We start from the raw sequence: 16362 nt of genomic DNA, 5'->3' as shown, positions 1-16362 counted from the left end.
CATTCCGTTCTACTCGGTTTGATTCCATTCTATTCCACTCCATTCCGTTTCGTTCTGTTCCGTTCCGTTCTGTTCCGTTCCACTTGGGTTGATTCCATTCCATTCCATTCCATTCCATTCGATTCCATTCGATTCCATTCGATTCCATTCGTTTCCATTCCATTCCATTCGATTCCATTCCATTCCATTCCATTCAATTCCATTGAATTCCATGCCATTCCATTCCATTCCATTCCATTCCATTCCATTCCATTGAATTCCATTGAATTCCTTTCCATTGAATTCCATTCGATTCCATTCCATTCCATTCCATTGAATTCCATTCCATTCCATAAAATTCCGTTCCATTCCATTCCATTCCATTCCATTCCATTCCATTAGATCCCATTCGATTCCATTCGATTCCATTCGATTCCATTCTATTCCATTCCATTCCATTCCATTGAATTCCATTCCATTCCATTCCATTCCATTCCATTCCATTCCATTGAATTCCTTTCCATTCCATTCCATTCCATTCCATTTCATTCCATTCCGTTCTACTCGGGTTGATTCCATTCTATTCCATTCCATTCCATTCGATTCCATTCCATTCCAATCGATTCCATTCGATTCCATTCGATTCCATTTGATTCCATTCCATTCCATTCCATTGAATTCCATTCCATTCCATTCCATTCCATTCCATTCCATTCCATTCCATGGAATTCCATTCCATTCCATTCCGTTCCATTCCATTCCATGGAATTCCATTCCATTCCATTCGGTTCCGTTCCATTCCATTGAATTCCATTCCATTCCATTGAATTCCATTCCATTCCATTCCATTCCATTGAATTCCGTTCCATTCCGTTCCGTTCCATTCCGTTCCGTTCCGTTCCATTCCGTTGCGTTCCGTTCCGTTCTACTCGGTTGATTCCATTCTATTCCATTCCATTCCATTCGATTCCATTCGATTCCATTCGATTCCATTCGATACCATTCCATTCCATTCCATTGAATTCCATTCCATTCCATTCCATTCCATTCCATTCCATTGAATTCCATTGGATTCCATTCCATTCCATTCCATTCCATTCCATTCCATTCCACTCCATTCCATTCCACTCCACTCCACTCCATTCCACTCCAATTCCCTCCACTCCACTCCATTCCATTCCATTCCATTCCATTGAATTCCATTGAATTCCATTCCATTCCATTACATTACATTCCGTTCTACTCGGGTTGATTCCATTCTATTCCATTCCATTCCATTCGATTCCATTCGATTCCATTCGATTCCTTTCGATTCCAATCGATTCCATTCCATTCCATTCCATTCTATTCATTGAATTCCATTGAATTCCATTCCATTCCATTCCATTCCATTCCATTCCATTCCGTTCCATTCCATTCCATTCCGTTCCGTTCCTTTCCGTTCCGTTCCTTTCCGTTGCGTTCCGTTTCGTTCCGTTGCGTTCCATTCCGTTCTACTCGGGTTGATTCCATTCTATTCCATTCCATTCCATTCCATTCCATTCCATTCCATTCCATTGAATTCCATTCCATTGAATTCCGTTCCATTCCATTCCATTCCGTTCCGTTCCGTCCCGTTCCATTCCGTTCCGTTCCGTTGCGTGCCGTTCCGTTCTACTCGGGTTGATTCCATTCTATTCCATTCCATTCCATTCGATTCCATTCGATTCCAATTGATTCCATTCGATTCCATTCGATTCCATTCCATTCCATTCCATTCCATTCCATTGAATTCCATTCCATTCCATTCCATTCCATTCCATTCCATTCCATTCCATTGAATTCCATTCCATTCCATTCCATTCCATTCCATTCCATTGAATTCCATTCCATTCCATTCCATTCCATTCCATTCCATTCCATTCCATTCCATTGAATTCCATTCCCTTCCATTCCATAGAATTCCGTTCCCTTCCATTCCATAGAATTCCGTTCCATTCCATTCCATTCCATTCCATTCCATTCCATTGAATTCAATTCCCTTCCATTCCATAGAATTCCGTTCCCTTCCATTCCATAGAATTCCGTTCCATTCCATTCCATTCCATTCCATTCCATTCCATTCCATTCCATTCCATTCCATTGAATTCCATTCCATTCCATTCCATTCCATTCCATTCCATTGAATTCCATTCCATTCCATTCCATTCCATTCCATTCCATTCCATTCCATTCCATTCCATTCCATTGAATTCCATTCCCTTCCATTCCATAGAATTCCGTTCCCTTCCATTCCATAGAATTCCGTTCCATTCCATTCCATTCCATTCCATTCCATTCCATTCCATTCCATTGAATTCCATTCCATAGAATTCCATTCCATTCCATTCCATTCCATTCCATTCCATTCCATTCCATTCCATGGAATTCCATTCCATTCCATTCCATTCTATTCCATTCCATTCCATTCCATTCCATGGAATTCCATTCCATTCCAATCCATTCCATTCCATTCCATTCCATCGAATTCCATTCCATTCCATTCCATTCCATTCCATTCCATTCCATTCCATTCCATTCCATTCCATTGAATTCCATTCCATTCCATTCCATTCCATTCCATTCCATTCCATTCCATTCCATTCCATTCCATTGAATTCCATTCCATTCCATTCCATTCCATTCCATTCCATTCCATTCCATTCCATTCCGTTCTACTCGGGTTGATTCCATTCTATTCCATTCCATTCCATTCGATCTCATTCGATTCCATTCGATTCCATTCGATTCCATTCGATTCCATTCGATTCCACTCCATTCCATTCCATGGAATTCCATTCCATTCCATACCATTCCATTCCATTCCATTCCAATCCATTGAATTCCATTCCATTCCATTCCATTCCATTCCATTCCATTCCGTTCCATTCCATTCCATTCCGTTCCATTCCATTCCATTCCATTCCATTGAATTCCGTTCCATTCCATTCCATTCCGTTCCGTTCCGTCCCGTTCCGTTCCGTTCCATTCCGTTGCGTTCCGTTCCGTTCTACTCGGGTTGATTCCATTCTATTCCATTCCATTCTATTCGATTCCATTCGATTCCAATCGATTCCATTCGATTCCATTCGATTCCATTCGATTCCATTCCATTCCATTCCATTGAATTCCATTCCATTCCATTCCATTCCATTCCATTCCATTCCATTCCATTCCATTCCCTTGAATTCCATTCCATTCCATTCCATTCCATTCCATTCCATTCCATTGAATTCCATTCCATTCCATTCCATTCCATTCCATTCCATTGAATTCCATTCCATTCCATTCCATTCCATTCCATTCCATTCCATTCCATTCCATTCCCTTCCATTCCATAGAATTCCGTTCCCTTCCATTCCATAGAATTCCGTTCCATTCCATTCCATTCCATTCCATTCCATTCCATTGAATTCCATTCCATTCCATTCCATTCCATTCCATTCCATTCCATTCCATTCCATTCCATTCCATTCCATTCCACTGAATTCCATTCCATTCCATTCCATTCTATTCCATTCCATTCCATTCCATTCCATGGAATTCCATTCCATTCCAATCCATTCCATTCCATTCCATTCCATTGAATTCCATTCCATTCCATTCCATTCCATTCCATTCCATTCCATTCCATTCCATTCCATTCCATTGAATTCCATTCCATTCCATTCCATTCCATTCCATTCCATTGAATTCCATTCCATTCCAATCCATTCCATTCCATTCCATTCCATTCCATTCCATTCCATTGAATTCCATTCCCTTCCATTCCATAGAATTCCGTTCCCTTCCATTCCATAGAATTCCGTTCCATTCCATTCCATTCCATTCCATTCCATTCCATTGAATTCCATTCCATAGAATTCCATTCCATTCCATTCCATTCCATTCCATTCCATTCCATTCCATTCCATTGAATTCCATTCCATTCCATTCCATTCTATTCCATTCCATTGCATTCCATTCCATGGAATTCCGTTCCATTCCAATCCATTCCATTCCATTCCATTCCATTGAATTCCATTCCATTCCATTCCATTCCATTCCATTCCATTCCATTCCATTCCATTCCATTCCATTCCATTGAATTCCATTCCATTCCATTCCATTCCATTCCATTCCATTCCATTCCATTCCATTCCATTCCATTGAATTCCATTCCATTCCATTCCATTCCATTCCATTCCATTCCATTCCATTCCATTCCGTTCTACTCGGGTTGATTCCATTCTATTCCATTCCATTCCATTCGATCTCATTCGATTCCATTCGATTCCATTCGATTCCATTCGATTCCATTCGATTCCACTCCATTCCGTTCCATGGAATTCCATTCCATTCCATACCATTCCATTCCATTCCATTCCAATCCATTGAATTCCATTCCATTCCATTCCATTCCATTCCATTCCATTCCGTTCCATTCCATTCCATTCCGTTCCATTCCATTCCATTCCATTCCATTGAATTCCGTTCCATTCCATTCCATTCCGTTCCGTTCCGTCCCGTTCCGTTCCGTTCCATTCCGTTGCGTTCCGTTCCGTTCTACTCGGGTTGATTCCATTCTATTCCATTCCATTCTATTCGATTCCATTCGATTCCAATCGATTCCATTCGATTCCATTCGATTCCATTCGATTCCATTCCATTCCATTCCATTGAATTCCATTCCATTCCATTCCATTCCATTCCATTCGATTCCATTCCATTCCATTCCATTCCATTCCATTCCATTCCATTCCATTCCGTTCTACTCGGGTTCATTCCATTCCATTCCGTTCCGTTCCGTTCCGTTCCATTCCGTTCTGTTCCATTCCGTTCCATTCAATTCCATTCCATTCCATTCCGTTCTACTCGGTTTGATTCCATTCTATTCCACTCCATTCCGTTTCGTTCTGTTCCGTTCCGTTCTGTTCCGTTCCACTTGGGTTGATTCCATTCCATTCCATTCCATTCCATTCGATTCCATTCGATTCCATTCGATTCCATTCGTTTCCATTCCATTCCATTCGATTCCATTCCATTCCATTCCATTCAATTCCATTGAATTCCATGCCATTCCATTCCATTCCATTCCATTCCATTCCATTCCATTCCATTGAATTCCATTGAATTCCTTTCCATTGAATTCCATTCGATTCCATTCCATTCCATTCCATTGAATTCCATTCCATTCCATAAAATTCCGTTCCATTCCATTCCATTCCATTCCATTCCATTCCATTAGATCCCATTCGATTCCATTCGATTCCATTCGATTCCATTCTATTCCATTCCATTCCATTCCATTGAATTCCATTCCATTCCATTCCATTCCATTCCATTCCATTCCATTGAATTCCTTTCCATTCCATTCCATTCCATTCCATTTCATTCCATTCCGTTCTACTCGGGTTGATTCCATTCTATTCCATTCCATTCCATTCGATTCCATTCCATTCCAATCGATTCCATTCGATTCCATTCGATTCCATTTGATTCCATTCCATTCCATTCCATTGAATTCCATTCCATTCCATTCCATTCCATTCCATTCCATTCCATTCCATGGAATTCCATTCCATTCCATTCCGTTCCATTCCATTCCATGGAATTCCATTCCATTCCATTCGGTTCCGTTCCATTCCATTGAATTCCATTCCATTCCATTGAATTCCATTCCATTCCATTCCATTCCATTGAATTCCGTTCCATTCCGTTCCGTTCCATTCCGTTCCGTTCCGTTCCATTCCGTTGCGTTCCGTTCCGTTCTACTCGGTTGATTCCATTCTATTCCATTCCATTCGATTCCATTCGATTCCATTCGATTCCATTCGATACCATTCCATTCCATTCCATTGAATTCCATTCCATTCCATTCCATTCCATTCCATTCCATTGAATTCCATTGGATTCCATTCCATTCCATTCCATTCCATTCCATTCCATTCCACTCCATTCCATTCCACTCCACTCCACTCCATTCCACTCCAATTCCCTCCACTCCACTCCATTCCATTCCATTCCATTCCATTGAATTCCATTGAATTCCATTCCATTCCATTACATTACATTCCGTTCTACTCGGGTTGATTCCATTCTATTCCATTCCATTCCATTCGATTCCATTCGATTCCATTCGATTCCTTTCGATTCCAATCGATTCCATTCCATTCCATTCCATTCTATTCATTGAATTCCATTGAATTCCATTCCATTCCATTCCATTCCATTCCATTCCATTGAATTCCATTCCATTCCATTCCATTCCATTCCATTCCATTCCATTCCATTCCATTCCATTCCATTCCATTCCATTCCATTCCATTCCATTCCGTTCTACTCGGGTTGATTCCATTCTATTCCATTCCATTCCATTCGATCTCATTCGATTCCATTCGATTCCATTCGATTCCATTCGATTCCATTCGATTCCACTCCATTCCATTCCATGGAATTCCATTCCATTCCATACCATTCCATTCCATTCCATTCCAATCCATTGAATTCCATTCCATTCCATTCCATTCCATTCCATTCCATTCCGTTCCATTCCATTCCATTCCGTTCCATTCCATTCCATTCCATTCCATTGAATTCCGTTCCATTCCATTCCATTCCGTTCCGTTCCGTCCCGTTCCGTTCCGTTCCATTCCGTTGCGTTCCGTTCCGTTCTACTCGGGTTGATTCCATTCTATTCCATTCCATTCTATTCGATTCCATTCGACTCCAATCGATTCCATTCGATTCCATTCGATTCCATTCGATTCCATTCCATTCCATTCCATTTAATTCCATTCCATTCCATTCCATTCCATTCCATTCCATTCCATTCCATTCCATTGAATTCCATTCCATTCCATTCCATTCCATTCCATTCCATTCCATTGAATTCCATTCCATTCCATTCCATTCCATTCCATTCCATTGAATTCCATTCCATTCCATTCCATTCCATTCCATTCCATTCCATTCCATTCCATTGAATTCCATTCCCTTCCATTCCATAGAATTCCGTTCCCTTCCATTCCATAGAATTCCGTTCCATTCCATTCCATTCCATTCCATTCCATTCCATTGAATTCCATTCCATAGAATTCCATTCCATTCCATTCCATTCCATTCCATTCCATTCCATTCCATTCCACTGAATTCCATTCCATTCCATTCCATTCTATTCCATTCCATTCCATTCCATTCCATGGAATTCCATTCCATTCCAATCCATTCCATTCCATTCCATTCCATTGAATTCCATTCCATTCCATTCCATTCCATTCCATTCCATTCCATTCCATTCCATTCCATTGAATTCCATTCCATTCCATTCCATTCCATTCCATTCCATTGAATTCCATTCCATTCCATTCCATTCCATTCCATTCCATTCCATTCCATTCCATTCCATTCCATTCCATTGAATTCCATTCCCTTCCATTCCATAGAATTCCGTTCCCTTCCATTCCATAGAATTCCGTTCCATTCCATTCCATTCCATTCCATTCCATTCCATTCCATTCCATTCCATTCCATTGAATTCCATTCCATAGAATTCCATTCCATTCCATTCCATTCCATTCCATTCCATTCCATTGAATTCCATTCCATTCCATTCCATTCTATTCCATTCCATTCCATTCCATTCCATGGAATTCCATTCCATTCCAATCCATTCCATTCCATTCCATTCCATGGAATTCCATTCCATTCCATTCCATTCCATTCCATTCCATTCCATTCCATTCCATTCCATTGAATTCCATTCCATTCCATTCCATTCCATTCCATTCCATTCCATTCCATTCCATTCCATTGAATTCCATTCCATTCCATTCCATTCCATTCCATTCCATTCCATTCCATTCCATTCCGTTCTACTCGGGTTGATTCCATTCTATTCCATTCCATTCCATTCGATCTCATTCGATTCCATTCGATTCCATTCGATTCCATTCGATTCCACTCCATTCCATTCCATGGAATTCCATTCCATTCCATACCATTCCATTCCATTCCATTCCAATCCATTGAATTCCATTCCATTCCATTCCATTCCATTCCATTCCATTCCGTTCCATTCCATTCCATTCCGTTCCATTCCATTCCATTCCATTCCATTGAATTCCGTTCCATTCCATTCCATTCCGTTCCGTTCCGTCCCGTTCCGTTCCGTTCCATTCCGTTGCGTTCCGTTCCGTTCTACTCGGGTTGATTCCATTCTATTCCATTCCATTCTATTCGATTCCATTCGATTCCAATCGATTCCATTCGATTCCATTCGATTCCATTCGATTCCATTCCATTCCATTCCATTGAATTCCATTCCATTCCATTCCATTCCATTCCATTCGATTCCATTCCATTCCATTCCATTCCATTCCATTCCATTCCATTCCATTCCGTTCTACTCGGGTTCATTCCATTCCATTCCGTTCCGTTCCGTTCCGTTCCATTCCGTTCTGTTCCATTCCGTTCCATTCAATTCCATTCCATTCCATTCCGTTCTACTCGGTTTGATTCCATTCTATTCCACTCCATTCCGTTTCGTTCTGTTCCGTTCCGTTCTGTTCCGTTCCACTTGGGTTGATTCCATTCCATTCCATTCCATTCCATTCGATTCCATTCGATTCCATTCGATTCCATTCGTTTCCATTCCATTCCATTCGATTCCATTCCATTCCATTCCATTCAATTCCATTGAATTCCATGCCATTCCATTCCATTCCATTCCATTCCATTCCATTCCATTGAATTCCATTGAATTCCTTTCCATTGAATTCCATTCGATTCCATTCCATTCCATTCCATTGAATTCCATTCCATTCCATAAAATTCCGTTCCATTCCATTCCATTCCATTCCATTCCATTCCATTAGATCCCATTCGATTCCATTCGATTCCATTCGATTCCATTCTATTCCATTCCATTCCATTCCATTGAATTCCATTCCATTCCATTCCATTCCATTCCATTCCATTCCATTGAATTCCTTTCCATTCCATTCCATTCCATTCCATTTCATTCCATTCCGTTCTACTCGGGTTGATTCCATTCTATTCCATTCCATTCCATTCGATTCCATTCCATTCCAATCGATTCCATTCGATTCCATTCGATTCCATTTGATTCCATTCCATTCCATTCCATTGAATTCCATTCCATTCCATTCCATTCCATTCCATTCCATTCCATTCCATGGAATTCCATTCCATTCCATTCCGTTCCATTCCATTCCATGGAATTCCATTCCATTCCATTCGGTTCCGTTCCATTCCATTGAATTCCATTCCATTCCATTGAATTCCATTCCATTCCATTCCATTCCATTGAATTCCGTTCCATTCCGTTCCGTTCCATTCCGTTCCGTTCCGTTCCATTCCGTTGCGTTCCGTTCCGTTCTACTCGGTTGATTCCATTCTATTCCATTCCATTCCATTCGATTCCATTCGATTCCATTCGATTCCATTCGATACCATTCCATTCCATTCCATTGAATTCCATTCCATTCCATTCCATTCCATTCCATTCCATTGAATTCCATTGGATTCCATTCCATTCCATTCCATTCCATTCCATTCCATTCCACTCCATTCCATTCCACTCCACTCCACTCCATTCCACTCCAATTCCCTCCACTCCACTCCATTCCATTCCATTCCATTCCATTGAATTCCATTGAATTCCATTCCATTCCATTACATTACATTCCGTTCTACTCGGGTTGATTCCATTCTATTCCATTCCATTCCATTCGATTCCATTCGATTCCATTCGATTCCTTTCGATTCCAATCGATTCCATTCCATTCCATTCCATTCTATTCATTGAATTCCATTGAATTCCATTCCATTCCATTCCATTCCATTCCATTCCATTCCGTTCCATTCCATTCCATTCCGTTCCGTTCCTTTCCGTTCCGTTCCTTTCCGTTGCGTTCCGTTTCGTTCCGTTGCGTTCCATTCCGTTCTACTCGGGTTGATTCCATTCTATTCCATTCCATTCCATTCCATTCCATTCCATTCCATTCCATTGAATTCCATTCCATTGAATTCCGTTCCATTCCATTCCATTCCGTTCCGTTCCGTCCCGTTCCATTCCGTTCCGTTCCGTTGCGTGCCGTTCCGTTCTACTCGGGTTGATTCCATTCTATTCCATTCCATTCCATTCGATTCCATTCGATTCCAATTGATTCCATTCGATTCCATTCGATTCCATTCCATTCCATTCCATTCCATTCCATTGAATTCCATTCCTTTCCATTCCATTCCATTCCATTCCATTCCATTGAATTCCATTCCATTCCATTCCCTTCCATTCCATAGAATTCCGTTCCCTTCCATTCCATAGAATTCCGTTCCATTCCATTCCATTCCATTCCATTCCATTCCATTGAATTCCATTCCATAGAATTCCATTCCATTCCATTCTATTCCATTCCATTCCATTCCATTCCATTCCACTGAATTCCATTCCATTCCATTCCATTCTATTCCATTCCATTCCATTCCATTCCATGGAATACCATTCCATTCCAATCCATTCCATTCCATTCCATTCCATTGAATTCCATTCCATTCCATTCCATTCCATTCCATTCCATTCCATTCCATTCCATTGAATTCCATTCCATTCCATTCCATTCCATTCCATTCCATTGAATTCCATTCCATTCCATTCCATTCCATTCCATTCCATTCCATTCCATTCCATTGAATTCCATTCCCTTCCATTCCATAGAATTCCGTTCCCTTCCATTCCATAGAATTCCGTTCCATTCCATTCCATTCCATTCCATTCCATTCCATTCCATTCCATTGAATTCCATTCCATAGAATTCCATTCCATTCCATTCCATTCCATTCCATTCCATTCCATTCCATTCCATTCCATTCCATTGAATTCCATTCCATTCCATTCCATTCTATTCCATTCCATTCCATTCCATTCCATGGAATTCCATTCCATTCCAATCCATTCCATTCCATTCCATTCCATTGAATTCCATTCCATTCCATTCCATTCCATTCCATTCCATTCCATTCCATTCCATTCCATTGAATTCCATTCCATTCCATTCCATTCCATTCCATTCCATTCCATTCCATTCCATTCCATTCCATTCCATTCCATTGAATTCCATTCCATTCCATTCCATTCCATTCCATTCCATTCCATTCCATTCCATTCCATTCCATTCCGTTCTACTCGGGTTGATTCCATTCTATTCCATTCCATTCCATTCGATCTCATTCGATTCCATTCGATTCCATTCGATTCCATTCGATTCCATTCGATTCCACTCCATTCCATTCCATGGAATTCCATTCCATTCCATACCATTCCATTCCATTCCATTCCAATCCATTGAATTCCATTCCATTCCATTCCATTCCATTCCATTCCATTCCGTTCCATTCCATTCCATTCCGTTCCATTCCATTCCATTCCATTCCATTGAATTCCGTTCCATTCCATTCCATTCCGTTCCGTTCCGTCCCGTTCCGTTCCGTTCCATTCCGTTGCGTTCCGTTCCGTTCTACTCGGGTTGATTCCATTCTATTCCATTCCATTCTATTCGATTCCATTCGATTCCAATCGATTCCATTCGATTCCATTCGATTCCATTCGATTCCATTCCATTCCATTCCATTGAATTCCATTCCATTCCATTCCATTCCATTCCATTCCATTCCATTCCATTCCATTCCATTCCATTGAATTCCATTCCATTCCATTCCATTCCATTCCATTCCATTCCATTGAATTCCATTCCATTCCATTCCATTGCATTCCATTCCATTGAATTCCATTCCATAGAATTCCATTCCATTCCATTCCATTCCATTCCATTCCATTCCATTCCATTCCATTGAATTCCATTCCATTCCATTCCATTCTATTCCATTCCATTCCATTCCATTCCATGGAATTCCATTCCATTCCAATCCATTCCATTCCATTCCATTCCATTGAATTCCATTCCATTCCATTCCATTCCATTCCATTCCATTCCATTCCATTCCATTGAATTCCATTCCATTCCATTCCATTCCATTCCATTCCATTCCATTCCATTCCATTCCATTCCATTGAATTCCATTGAATTCCATTCCATTCCATTCCATTCCATTGAATTCCATTCCATTCCATTCCATTCCATTCCATTCCATTCCATTCCATTCCATTCCATTGAATTCCATTCCATAGAATTCCATTCCATTCCATTCCATTCCATTCCATTCCATTCCATTCCATTCCATTGAATTCCATTCCATTCCATTCCATTCTATTCCATTCCATTACATTCCATTCCATGGAATTCCATTCCATTCCAATCCATTCCATTCCATTCCATTCCATTGAATTCCATTCCATTCCATTCCATTCCATTCCATTCCATTCCATTCCATTCCATTCCATTGAATTCCATTCCATTCCATTCCATTCCATTCCATTCCATTCCATTCCATTCCATTCCATTCCGTTCTACTCGGGTTGATTCCATTCTATTCCATTCCATTCCATTCGATCTCATTCGATTCCATTCAATTCCATTCGATTCCATTCGATTCCATTCGATTCCACTCCATTCCATTCCATGGAATTCCATTCCATTCCATACCATTCCATTCCATTCCATTCCAATCCATTGAATTCCATTCCATTCCATTCCATTCCATTCCATTCCATTCCATTCCATTCCATTCCGTTCCATTCCATTCCATTCCATTCCATTGAATTCCGTTCCATTCCATTCCATTCCGTTCCGTTCCGTCCCGTTCCGTTCCGTTCCATTCCGTTGCGTTCCGTTCCGTTCTACTCGGGTTGATTCCATTCTATTCCATTCCATTCTATTCGATTCCATTCGATTCCAATCGATTCCATTCGATTCCATTCGATTCCATTCGATTCCATTCCATTCCATTCCATTGAATTCCATTCCATTCCATTCCATTCCATTCCATTCGATTCCATTCCATTCCATTCCATTCCATTCCATTCCATTCCATTCCGTTCTACTCGGGTTCATTCCATTCCATTCCGTTCCGTTCCGTTCCGTTCCATTCCGTTCTGTTCCATTCCGTTCCATTCAATTCCATTCCATTCCATTCCGTTCTACTCGGTTTGATTCCATTCTATTCCACTCCATTCCGTTTCGTTCTGTTCCGTTCCGTTCTGTTCCGTTCCACTTGGGTTGATTCCATTCCATTCCATTCCATTCCATTCGATTCCATTCGATTCCATTCGATTCCATTCGTTTCCATTCCATTCCATTCGATTCCATTCCATTCCATTCCATTCAATTCCATTGAATTCCATGCCATTCCATTCCATTCCATTCCATTCCATTCCATTGAATTCCATTGAATTCCTTTCCATTGAATTCCATTCGATTCCATTCCATTCCATTCCATTGAATTCCATTCCATTCCATAAAATTCCGTTCCATTCCATTCCATTCCATTCCATTCCAATCCATTAGATCCCATTCGATTCCATTCGATTCCATTCGATTCCATTCTATTCCATTCCATTCCATTCCATTGAATTCCATTCCATTCCATTCCATTCCATTCCATTCCATTCCATTCCATTGAATTCCTTTCCATTCCATTCCATTCCATTCCATTTCATTCCATTCCGTTCTACTCGGGTTGATTCCATTCTATTCCATTCCATTCCATTCGATTCCATTCCATTCCAATCGATTCCATTCGATTCCATTCGATTCCATTTGATTCCATTCCATTCCATTCCATTGAATTCCATTCCATTCCATTCCATTCCATTCCATTCCATTCCATTCCATGGAATTCCATTCCATTCCATTCCGTTCCATTCCATTCCATGGAATTCCATTCCATTCCATTCGGTTCCGTTCCATTCCATTGAATTCCATTCCATTCCATTGAATTCCATTCCATTCCATTCCATTCCATTGAATTCCGTTCCATTCCGTTCCGTTCCGTTCCGTTCCGTTCCGTTCCATTCCTTTGCGTTCCGTTCCGTTCTACTCGGTTGATTCCATTCTATTCCATTCCATTCCATTCGATTCCATTCGATTCCATTCGATTCCATTCGATACCACTCCATTCCATTCCATTGAATTCCATTCCATTCCATTCCATTCCATTCCATTCCATTGAATTCCATTGCATTCCATTCCATTCCATTCCATTCCATTCCATTCCACTCCATTCCATTCCACTCCACTCCACTCCATTCCACTCCAATTCCCTCCACTCCACTCCATTCCATTCCATTCCATTCCATTGAATTCCATTGAATTCCATTCCATTCCATTACATTACATTCCGTTCTACTCGGGTTGATTCCATTCTATTCCATTCCATTCCATTCGATTCCATTCGATTCCATTCGATTCCTTTCGATTCCAATCGATTCCATTCCATTCCATTCCATTCTATTCATTGAATTCCATTGAATTCCATTCCATTCCATTCCATTCCATTCCATTCCATTCCGTTCCATTCCATTCCATTCCGTTCCGTTCCTTTCCGTTCCGTTCCTTTCCGTTGCGTTCCGTTTCGTTCCGTTGCGTTCCATTCCGTTCTACTCGGGTTGATTCCATTCTATTCCATTCCATTCCATTCCATTCCATTCCATTCCATTCCATTGAATTCCATTCCATTGAATTCCGTTCCATTCCATTCCATTCCGTTCCGTTCCGTCCCGTTCCATTCCGTTCCGTTCCGTTGCGTGCCGTTCCGTTCTACTCGGGTTGATTCCATTCTATTCCATTCCATTCCATTCGATTCCATTCGATTCCAATTGATTCCATTCGATTCCATTCGATTCCATTCCATTCCATTCCATTCCATTCCATTGAATTCCATTCCTTTCCATTCCATTCCATTCCATTCCATTCCATTGAATTCCATTCCATTCCATTCCCTTCCATTCCATAGAATTCCGTTCCCTTCCATTCCATAGAATTCCGTTCCATTCCATTCCATTCCATTCCATTCCATTCCATTCCATTCCACTGAATTCCATTCCATTCCATTCCATTCTATTCCATTCCATTCCATTCCATTCCATGGAATACCATTCCATTCCAATCCATTCCATTCCATTCCATTCCATTGAATTCCATTCCATTCCATTCCATTCCATTCCATTCCATTCCATTCCATTCCATTCCATTGAATTCCATTCCATTCCATTCCATTCCATTCCATTCCATTGAATTCCATTCCATTCCATTCCATTCCATTCCATTCCATTCCATTCCATTCCATTGAATTCCATTCCCTTCCATTCCATAGAATTCCGTTCCCTTCCATTCCATAGAATTCCGTTCCATTCCATTCCATTCCATTCCATTCCATTCCATTCCATTCCATTGAATTCCATTCCATAGAATTCCATTCCATTCCATTCCATTCCATTCCATTCCATTCCATTCCATTCCATTGAATTCCATTCCATTCCATTCCATTCTATTCCATTCCATTCCATTCCATTCCATGGAATTCCATTCCATTCCAATCCATTCCATTCCATTCCATTCCATTCCATTCCATTCCATTGAATTCCATTCCCTTCCATTCCATAGAATTCCGTTCCCTTCCATTCCATAGAATTCCGTTCCATTCCATTCCATTCTATTCCATTCCATTCCATTCCATTCCATGGAATACCATTCCATTCCAATCCATTCCATTCCATTCCATTCCATTGAATTCCATTCCATTCCATTCCATTCCATTCCATTCCATTCCATTCCATTCCATTCCATTGAATTCCATTCCATTCCATTCCATTCCATTCCATTCCATTGAATTCCATTCCATTCCATTCCATTCCACTCCATTCCATTCCACTCCACTGCACTCCACTCCACTCCACTCCATTCCACTCCCTTCCATTCCATTAAATTGAATTCCATTCCATTCCATTCCATTCCATTCCATTCCATTCCATTCCACTCCATTCCATTCCATTGAATTCCATTCCATTCCATTCCATTCCATTCCATTCCATTCCATTCCATTCCATTCCATTGAATTCCATTCCATTCCATTCCATTCCATTCCATTCCATTCCATTCCATTCCATTGAATTCCATTCCATTCCATTCCATTCCATTCCATTCCATTCCATTCCATTCCATTCCGTTCTACTCGGGTTGATTCCATTCTATTCCATTCCATTCCATTCGATCTCATTCGATTCCATTCGATTCCATTCGATTCCATTCGATTCCATTCGATTCCACTCCATTCCATTCCATGGAATTCCATTCCATTCCATACCATTCCATTCCATTCCATTCCAATCCATTGAATTCCATTCCATTCCATTCCATTCCATTCCATTCCATTCCATTCCGTTCCATTCCATTCCATTCCGTTCCATTC

The sequence above is a fragment of the Gorilla gorilla genome, chromosome 14, assembly GCF_029281585.2.
Source record: "Gorilla gorilla gorilla isolate KB3781 chromosome 14, NHGRI_mGorGor1-v2.1_pri, whole genome shotgun sequence".
Classification (NCBI taxonomy): Eukaryota; Metazoa; Chordata; class Mammalia; order Primates; family Hominidae; genus Gorilla; species Gorilla gorilla.
The sequence above is the reverse complement of the archived record's forward strand: the minus strand, read 5'-3'. Positions refer to the sequence as shown.